Source organism: Oenanthe melanoleuca, chromosome 3 (assembly GCF_029582105.1).
Source record: "Oenanthe melanoleuca isolate GR-GAL-2019-014 chromosome 3, OMel1.0, whole genome shotgun sequence".
Taxonomy (NCBI): domain Eukaryota; kingdom Metazoa; phylum Chordata; class Aves; order Passeriformes; family Muscicapidae; genus Oenanthe; species Oenanthe melanoleuca.
Genome location: NC_079336.1, coordinates 35,118,911 through 35,129,562, shown reverse-complemented (window position 1 = coordinate 35,129,562; position 10,652 = coordinate 35,118,911).

Below are 10,652 nucleotides of genomic sequence, written 5' to 3'. Positions count from 1 at the left end.
GACCCCTTTTGAACAGCCCCGGAGGCCAGCGCAGCTCCAGCTCAAAGGAAAGGCAGTCTGAGGAGCACAGCCATCCTCTCCGGGATAATTCCCCTATTTGTCAAGCTCTTGTTACCTTCCTTCCATAAATCTTTCCAGCTTCCTTTCCACACACAGTGGAAACTTAAACTGGGCATGCCTCCACTGTTAAACTTCCACTGAAAACTTCGAGTTTACTATATTCTGCCACTTGAGAAAAGCAAGGATTTGAATACTAAATAGAGCTCCATAATCCATAGCCATGTAATTGCATGTTACACCAGTAACTTCTGTTAACAATGGAATCCAGGCAGAGGCACCAAGCTGACATGGAGACAGGGGCTGCTGCTGGGAAAATTGGGGAGAAAAAGGATGTTTGGGAGGAAAGGGGGAGGGAGGAGAGAGGAATGTCACTGAGAAATATGTGAGTACTGGAAAAGCAGTAACAGAGAGCTGCTGGGAAAGTAAGAGGTGAAGACAGACTGGTCAAGGAGGTTCTGTGGCAATATCCTTATGGGAACCCTGGAAAAGCCTGCTGGAGTGGGTGGCTGATGGCACACAGAGAGACCTCAGCAGCAAAACACAGACTGGAACACTGTTTTGGTCATGTGTTCTCCTGAAAGTCTTACCTACACTCAGAGGGAATCTGTGAAGTTGAAAAAAATCACTCAAGTGTATCATATAATTTTTGTGTGGTGCACATCTCTAGCAAATGTGGAAGAGTTTTATACAGCTGGTAGTGCAGGGGGACATGGTAGGAGAAAAGCAAGTGAAATCTTGCGTGAGGAACTCAATCAGAGGCAGAAATGAGCTTGAGAGCTGCTGCCTTCTGACCTGTCCAGATGGAGTGTGATGTGCTCACTCACACCAGGATGCAGGTGCTGAGGGAAGTGGGGTGCCAGATGTGAAGAGCCAGCAGAAAAGGCAGGATTTTCTTGCAGAGTTGTGAGTCTTGCCAGGCATTTGGGCTGAGCTTTGCTACAGGGTTGCAGATTATGTGTTTCCTGTATGGTGATAAGCTCACACAAGCAGCATTGAAGGCACTGGAATATGTCTGCTTTTCTTATTTCCTTTATAGTATATGTCCTTTCTCATTAAATAGGAGAGGATCACATTTCCAGTTTAGGATGCATGAGTGAAAACAAGGACAGAAAGATAAGAGAATTGTGCAAAGCCTCATCCCTCTGCTTTTTATTACCCTTGTCATCTATCAAGAGACTGACTGCTTCTCTTGCTTTTGCTTTTTTATTTTTTTTTTGTTTCCTCCAGCATATTTGTAAATGTTATTTACTTATTGTCACTGGCTCCTCCAGGCTGTCTACTTTAATTTTATATCACAAATTGTGACCGGCAGCGTTTTGTTGCTACTGCTTTCTTTATTAATTTGTATCTTACTACGCCAGCAACAATAAACAGTCTTCAGCCCTCCCATAATTTGTGCTCCATTTTGGATCAAAAACTGACAGGAATATTGAGAGAATTCCAAGCCTAGCAGGGCTGGGAAGGTACTGTGGGCATTGCTATGGCACACCCACACTTCTGATTCAATCCTGGGCCCTTTCACACAGGGGAAAAGACCATTCCTCCACAACAGTGACATTATCAGCACTATCACATTTCTCTTCACATCACTAGGCATCAGCAGCAGCATACTCCAAAAAATTTAGCATTTAGAGCTTCCATAGTTCAAGTTTGTTATATAGACCAAAAGATAATGCTTTACCCTTTAAGCACTTTGGACAGAAAATTTTTTTCTGAGTCTTGAGCAGTTCAGAAAATCTTCCTTGAGCCAATTTACCATGCAGGGTTTATACCATCAGAATTATAATTCTACTCATGTGACTGGCCTTGCCAAGTTTCTCTGGAGTCAACATGTCCATGTTTATGTACCACTGAATTAACTGTCTTTTATGTGTGAATAAGGTAATGGGATTAAAGGCTTGACTCTTTCCTTATTTGATACTCTGTTTCTGACAGTTTTCATTCCTAATTCTCTTAATTTGGACTATCACATTATCTACAACCAGCCTGTAAACCTGAATATTATGGTCTGATTATTAAAAATTATTGAAATAATCTTCTCTTTCCACACTTGATTTTCTTTAAATACCCATGTCTCACCACAAATAAAATTTGTAAGAGTAATTCTTAGTCCTGTCCTTGTGCAGTAGTGCTAAAAAAAGCAATAAAAACATAGTTTTTGTCATGAAAAACTTGTTTGTGTGTGCAGAGTAGGTATTTATATTATGAGATGTTTATTCATGTGTCTTACTAGTAATAATGCAGAAGCTATATTCTATGAAGGGAAGTTCTCCAGACACATTTGGCTACAGGGATCCCCAGAAGGCACACAGTATTGTAGCAGCTCTGGATTTCTATTCTTTTTCACTAGCATGAATTGAAACTACAGCCTCTACAGTACAATATATTACATTAAAACATAAAACAGATATAGCTGAGGGGAATAAGAGGAAGGAAGAAAGGCCAGAAATCTGTGATATTAACCCAAAAGAATTAACTTGTTTTCAAATGTGTTTAATTCCTAGAGGCTTGAGTTACCATGTTTTAAAGCACCACTTTTTCTTGAAGGTATTAGTCAGGGTGCAGGAGCTGTGAGATAAAAATAAGATTGGATAAATGTGCCTGTGGCTCAGATCAACACCCGTTAAGCAAAAATCTGCCTGTCATTATGCCTGCTTTGTATGCCATCACTGCTGATCCCTGAGTGCAAGGATTCATGGCATTATCACAGCTTCCTTCTCTAGACCTAAATGCTGGCTTCACCACCATTTGTTTTTTTATTATTATATGGTAGGAAAATTGAATGACTCACACTGCCCACACACACTGGCTGATGCATTTGTTCTCAGCAGACAGAGCCAAAGGTTGTCTAAATGATACACAGAGTGATGCTTTGAAAATCCACAATAAAATGAGATCCCCTCTCTCATTTCTAAATTACTGTTCTTCCTACTTGCAAATGCATATGAGGCATCCATCCTAGGAAACAAGCTTTTTTTCTATGCCAGGACCGACCATTCAAATAAGGACTATTTTTTCCCATCATATCATCAATTTAAAAAGAAAAAAACCCTCTCTATAGGATTTGTTGCATTAGAAATATATTAGAAATACATGTGAAAACATCATGAAATGGCTATTAATTCTTAGAGGTTTTAATTTCTGTAAAACACTATTACATTTTTATTGAACTTGTTCAGGTTTTTTAATAGATTTTAAGGCTAGAAGGGACTACCAAATCATTTATTCTGACCTCCTGTATTACTCATAAAATAGCATCCAGTTAGTCCTGTCTTGAGCCCATTGCATTTGTTTGAGTCACACAAACCTTTCAGTTTCAGCTTATTCATTCTGAGGGATTCCTGGGTAGAATTGCCTTTTCAAAATAGGGATGGAAGTAACATTTGAATTGGAAAGAAAGGAATCCTGTCACTGCTTTTTTCTAAAGAAAAAAAGGACAGAAATTATGAGAAATACAATTCCTGTAAAGCATTTGAAAACATGGAAATATTGATTACCATGATTCCTACTAACAAGTAAAGCTATAAATTGTTATCTGTTGTCCCCAAAGCCTTAGCAGTCTGTCCCATGGCCTGAACTAATTATAGTGATCTAATCAGGTCATAATTTTTGAGACTAGTAAGTCATAAGACCTCTTGTATTTTTGAGGTGTCTCCTCTGGTATGAAACAAATTGTATCCCAAAAGTGCCTAGTTTTCTTCATTAATTAAAGAAGAAAGACAGTTAGCTCAGTTACAGACAGCTGTGCTTGGGCAGATGAGTCTTACTCACAATGACTTGATATTTAGCTGTCTAAAGGAACAAAAATTAGAAGACCATTATATAGCATTTCTCTGCTTCACATAAAGCTCAGGGGATCTTCAATACAGTGAATATGAGAACCAGGGATAAACTGCAAATTTAACATTTTAAAAAGTCTGACAGGTATTGCTTCCTAGAAGAAAAAGTCAGGACGAACAGGCTAAAACATTGCTTAGAAGCACCTAAAAGTACCAATGAGAACAATGCTTATCCTTCAACTGAATTATTAAAAGGCAGGGCTCTGCAGGAAATAATTCTCTCTCAAGACTTTGTCAGAAATGGTTGGACCAGACAATAGGGACAATAATCCAGCAGCACAACACACAGCACAGGGCAGCCTTCACTGTTCACCACTCTTGCTCAAATCCCAGCTGCACCTTCGTGGTGGCTGAGCCCACTGAGAGCAGCCCCAAACTGCTGATGGGTCACACACCACCATAAAGTGGGAAAGATGCCACAAGTGGCCATACCTCTGCTGTTGTTAAGGAAAGTGCTAAGAAAGGGGGAAGGCAAATATACTGGCCTCTCACCCCCACAAGCCAAAAATAGCTTGTATTTGAAAAGTGACTGGACAACCTGAAACCTGTGAGACAGAAAGGATTATGTTGGAGGCTCTGCAGCAGACTTCAAGAAGTTTTAGTTACTATGCAATAATCTTTCTTTGACACTGCATGCCCAGAGTATTTAGTTTAGGTTTGGATTTCTCACTCACACCAAGCTCCCAAGGAGCTATATCCATCGATAATGATTTCTTTTATCTCTGATTGGTTAAAAAACTCCATCCTAAGCAAGTCCAGCTCAGTTATATATGCCATCATCAACTCCCATCTGGATTGTACCATGTGCATTTTATTTGAACATGAAGTAATCAGACCTTCAGAGATACCTACTAGCTGATTACAGTGAACAAATTATATTACTTTCTCCACTGACTCCACAAAATATTGAATTAAGCTCAAGATTGCAGTGCTTGTATTCAAAGTACTCCCGGGACCTCACAAAGTTCTGTCACAATGAAGCCTTATAGTATAAGAAGAAAAGTTATTTGCCTGAAAAAGAACTGCTTTGTGGTCTAATGCGAAGCTCCTGAATTCCACCAAACATCCCATCACTTCCTCCAAAGTGTATTTTATACTCACCAAAAAAAATAAAGATTCTACAAAACAGAAAGCTCATGAGCATTCAGCCCTTTTCCCCAGGGGTGAACTGGGAGAACAAATGTTAATTGTGGCAGTAAATACTACAGGATTTTGATGACAATAAAACTGCTATCACAGTGCACACATTCTAGATGTTGCCATTTCTGACAAAAATTGTCATCTTCAGATGGATTAATAATCACAGAAATTACAGTAATTCTCCTTCCTTTGCTATTTATTATTCAGCTACTCTTTTCCTGACTTTTATTGCAGTCAAAGCTCTGGAATGGACCAGAGAAAGTATATGCAAATAATCTCCTCTATTCATAATGAAATAAAATGGCAATATATACAGAAGTCACAATTTCTCAGGCAGACACATGAAGGATAGATTTTCCCCAGTTTACTTCTGCTTAGGAAAGACTCACTCGTCCCCCTTCTCCACCAGACCACTCCTGAGGTTTATTACTAACCGAAAGATTATATCTGTAATAATATTATTTTCCTACAAGGTAGTGCCCACCAGGAATAACAGATTAAATCCTGTTTGAGCTTAGACAACTGTTAGCACAGACCACAAGAATTCATTCCTGCCAGTTTTAATGATTCTGTCCGAGGGCTTACAGAGACTGTTTCACAAAAGTGCTAACTTGCTTTGCAAACCTTTTACACATAAGAAGGCAAGGGGGGAAGGGGAAAAAGAAAGAGAGAAAAAAAATTCCACACAGAGAACAAAGATGCACAAATTTTGCTGTCTATAAGTGAAATACTGGAGCTTGTTGTGCACAGGGATTTTGGGGAATTTGCAAGGATCATCTCCCCCAAAACAGATTCCATACTTTCCTTTTGTTTTTCAATCACCTTCAGGAGAGTGTCAGCTCCAAAGGCTGGATTTCAAATTGTCCAGTGATGAGAGGCAAGGCAGAGTGACTCTCTGGTGGGGAGGACTGTAAGAGGGGCACCTAGCAGCCATCAGAGCACGACAGACATTAACAGCTCTTCCCAAGGAGCCAAGGCAGGGAACAGCAAGCATTGCTCCTGAAACCAAATTCATCAATGTCAGCCTCGTCCTTGCTAGCTCAGATGCACAGCTTTCAGCTGGCATACTTATTATTAATTATTATTAAATTTATTTATTTAAGTGTGCTTTGCATAGATAGACACATTGTCAGTCACCAAGGACTTAATATCTAAATTAGTTAGGACAAACAAACACGAGATGAAACAACACTCTAACAAAGAGCATGTGAGGGGATTACTAATGAAGAGAGAAAGAGAGAAGTAATTGTTTGAAGTGGTGAGTTTAGTCCTTAAAGAAGAACCCACAGATTTTAAAACCAGTGATTATAATCATTAAAATAAGCTAGAACAACCATTTTATATGATGCCAAAAACAGTCTGTAATGTCAAAATGGACATTCACTGAAATATTTCAGAGTATGCCTGCTCAGGTGAGAAACACACATAAGAGTGATCAGAGGGCAATTAGCCTTGCAGGGTTTTAAGGAGCTAACTATTAAAAAGGCTAGAGGTAGAAAGACAGTGCAGAATTAATATTGTATGTTTAGAGTAGGTGAGAAGGATAATACCTGTATCAGCAAAGTACCACTAGATAAAACAACGAGGAATGAGGAGGGCATGAAGGCCAAATGAGATCTAAAATGTCTTTGGCTCCTTAATCAAGAGAGGCTTTTATCTGAGGTCTTTTCCATTTCCAGACAGAACAGACCAGCAATTTCTATCATTTATTAGATAAACCAGAATCCATTCTTCAGTGGGTGACTAGATTTATGTATGAATTCTTCCAAAAAATGATAAAAGCAGAAGAGGAAAGTACAAGGACTCCCAAGCTTTGAAGGTCAGCTACTTCACCCTGGAGCATCCTGTCGACTTGGTTAAAGCAACAGACAAAGAAATTACAGAAGAATAAGAGACCTTCCAAAGGTCATTTTATTGGATCTATTCCCTCTTAAATACGTTATTTAAAGATTTCTTTGCATCTTGATCCTTCTGTCCCCTTTGGTGGTCATCTCCAATTGGCAACCCTTCAATTTCTTTCCATAATATGAAAGCTGTGTTTTAGTAGAGATTCCCTAAAGCCCAAAATGGCTCATAAAACATGGGGTTTCTGGTTGCTTTGCATCAGAGTTTGCAGATGTTTCAGAGTGCATGTGAGCTGAGTCTGGCCTGTGCAGGTGTGAGTCCAGCTTAATAGTTTTCTTAGGCTTCAGAAAAGGACCATTTAGGAATAGAAACCAAAACTGGAAGCCAGAGGGCAAATATTTTCAACATCTGTTACTCTTTGTGTGATATTCCTCTACTTTCAGAAGTAGGATTCTTAAAATTGTTTTGTATGGCTTTGATTCAATCTCTGAAGTGCATTTCTATAACAAAGAAATACTGTTACTGGGATCTAGTGTCATGGGAAACAAGATTCTCAGGTTATAAGGCATAGGCACACCTCCCTTTCCTGCTTGTAGCTATGTAGCTCACTTTTCCCCCTGCAAAGATGACTTGTGGCACTGACAGCAAATTCTGACATAGAAAAATGATGTCGGAGAAGCATTTAATCTCTTTTCACCTGTTCTTTATGAACTCTAAGTCCTGGAAACAAGAACCATACCCATGTTATTAAATATCCCTACCAGCAATCCTACCCGTGTACTACCGACAAACCACTTCACTGCAATTCCTTCCAGCGTATTTCTCCCATCCTGCAGTCTCAAGAGCCAGCTAAGACACATGCTTATTCTTGTTAGATCTCATTCAAGCACATTTGAGACATCACTACCAGGTCCAGAACACTTCTCCTAGGGCACTGGATATATTTTCTCTCATGAAGAATTAATATTGTTATCTCCATCAATAAAAAAGTGGAAATCTAAAAAAAAGCCCACGGAAAGTGTTATTTTAAGCATGCACATTTGCAGGAGAGTCCTAGAATTCAGGGAACTTCTTTGTGATAAGGGAAAATAGGAGGAAGAAAGAAGCCTTTATCAACAATAATAGATGGAGATTGTTCAAAAGCAGAGCCAAAAGCTGAAATGCTGACAGGTCATTTTCCAAGTAGGGTGTACATACATTTAATAGACCATAACTTCATGCTTTGAGAAGATATAATCGTAGAAAAAATCCCTGCTTGGGATCTGATACCTGAAGAAAGGCTGCCCATTTGTAAATGTACAGAATGTCTGAGCAGAAGTGCCTTGTGTACCACTTTCTATCCTGCTCTCATGTTACCTCTGGCACAATATTTTGACCATAATACTGGTAACAGACCCCACAAATCAACTTTGCAAGCACTGCTTGCCAGGAGGCCAAGGTCCCTTCAGATATTTTAGCTTCATCTGGAATTCCTGTGCCACTCACACCCTCATGTCAGTGTCAGAAAGTTGCATATTCCATAAAAAGGAGTATCTCCTGTCCCATTTTCACCCTAGCAGGAGCAATTCTACTCTCTGACCTACAGGCCATGAAGAGCAAGCTGTGAACATTGACAAGTCCTGCTTGTGGATTCAAACCATTCATTCTGCCTCCATGCAGACTGTGTGGTGCCACAGGGTTGCACCCCTTTTTAACTTGCCTAGGGCCTCTCGCTTTCCTGATCCACACTGTTGTCCCTGGCCTGCCATGGAGCACAAGAACTTCAAGTGGGATGTTGTTTGAAAGGAAAATTTGAAAGGTAGTAGCCACACTCAGCTCTCCAGTGTATTTCTTCCATTCATGAAGAATATATAGAAAAACTGGAGAAAAACAAGTAACTTATTTTTTGAAAGCTCCTACATATCACTAAATAAGACAGATACCATATCATAATAATTAAACATAAGCTTCCATATGTATTATTTTTTCATTATTATTTTATATAACTGGAGCCCATTTTTATGTACCTTCCTTCTTTTAAGTGTAGATTGTGCATGACACTTGATAACTTGTGCAACCAGCATCTGTAGGCTAACAGCTTTATCAAGCTGCCTATGGTATATTGAGGCACAGGGGGTGAATAGAAACAGTCACACAGAGAAACACAATGGGTGAAAAGGCTGAGCCATAAAAACAGCAGTTTGGGTTTGAGCAAAAACCTATCTGGTCCACCCTCAGCTTTGAGCATAAGGATTATTCACTGGATCCCTGTGGCTACATGATGAATGCAGTGGGCCAAGGTCTTCTGCTCTTGAGACCAATAATCCCTGCACATATCAATATCAATACAGCTGACTTCTCTTCCATGTAAAGCACAGGCCAAACCCTGATAAACTGTCTGGGGAGTCCTTAGCCCTGCCAAGGACTATGCTGACCATCTAGCAGCATGCAGACACCCAGACCAGGGCCAGGGCTCAGGTCTCCCCTAACCTTATTCCACTTCCTAATGTAAACTATAAACTGCAAACTACAGTAGTATAGAAAAATAGACATGACCACAGAAAAGTTATCAAATGTGATGGTGGGGTGCAAACACATAGAGCTGCTCACAACAGATCCCACAGCAATTGGAATAACCCCATGTATTGCCATAGAGATTCATTAAAACAATTATGCTTTGCTCCTGTACTTTACAGTGGTTAGGTCTGTTTTCAGGAGGGAAAAAAAACTGCATTCTCCTAAATACTTGATGTTTTTAATTTAATTTTTACATCTGTAATTAATTGTAGGTACCTCTTTACTTATGTGTAACTAAAGGGGGGGAAAAAAAGATTAATTTCTGAACAAACTTACAACAGCTATTGTTTTAGCTAGAAAATAGAGAAGTCTGAAACAGAGTATTTTTTAATGCAATAAAAGGTGAAAAAGTCTAAACAATAATAATGGAGATCTTCCAATCACAACGTGCAATAAAATTTATTTTAATGAGAAATAAAGTTGGAAAAAAGCACATTTAAAAAAGAGTCTTAAGAACATTGTGCAATGACAGTTGATTTTAACACTAAAACTTTCTTCTTTGCAAACAAAAATCTGTGCAGAAGGGGGTGCAGATATGAATCAACTACAGCCAAAACAAGAGCTGCATAATCAGTACCACAGTACCACCTTGTGGGGAAATAAAAATGGCTTCAGTATTGATTTCTTTCACTGCACAGTATCAGGAAATACCCATCATATAAACATAAAATTATAACTACACAAGACAAATGAAACAGACCCAGACATCAGCAATGTATGCGATGTATGATTTCTTCCAGTGTCAAATTACTCTTTTTGAAGAATCCATGTTCCAGATGAAATTTTCAGAAGTCTACTGTAAAAATTTCCTGGAAGAAAAATGTCTCCTTTTACATTTGCTTGCATTCTGTACTTGACTTCCATTTGCTTCAAATTTATTTCTCTAGTTACACTGAATCAAGAGAACAATTGTATCAGGCATGTCAAATTCCACCCACATAAAATGCTTCATAATGTTAAAGGCTATGACACAAATAAACTAATGCTAGGATCTTTGAGATAACTTTTTTTATTGCTTTTCTGAAACTGATGTAGATATTAGAGACAGTAATATTCCTGACTACATCTGAAGAAATAAGGTTATCAAATCCTCAGATCCCCAAAGGGAATTTTCATCTGCTTTTCTCCATTTCTTCCACATAGTGAAAGAAATTTGTATGATTAAGTAATTGCTGGTTGTCAGAAGAAATAGTTGCCCAGCCATCATATTTT